The sequence below is a fragment of the Plasmopara halstedii genome (assembly GCF_900000015.1).
Source record: "Plasmopara halstedii genome assembly, contig: Scaffold_110, whole genome shotgun sequence".
NCBI classification, from domain to species: domain Eukaryota; phylum Oomycota; class Peronosporomycetes; order Peronosporales; family Peronosporaceae; genus Plasmopara; species Plasmopara halstedii.
Window position 1 is genome coordinate 1,586,596 of NW_020187031.1, and position 374 is coordinate 1,586,969.

The window sequence follows — 374 nt, forward strand, 5'->3', positions numbered from 1 at the left end:
CAGCAATAGCCGAACGGCTAGCTGATGTCAGCTCCCTCACCATCCATAAAGAAGTCGATTTCTTCTTATCTACCAGACTGAGTGTTCTACGACACGTTCGCGATGCGATGGCTGAAAGCCAAGACCTGCAAAAAGAATATGCAAATGAAAAGGAAGAGGCAAAGTGGAAAGCTATTCGGTCGGGGACCTGGTTTTAACAAATTAAAAAAAAACTGCCAGCCAATGCAGCCTCTGCTATCCTCAAGACGAAGTTTCGTCCACGGTTTATCGGACCGTACAAGGTTGTGGCCAAACGGGGCATGGCGTAAACGCTGAGCCTTCCGAAACGGATGCGCACCCACCCGGTGTTTTACGTGGGCTTGCTCAAGCCGTAC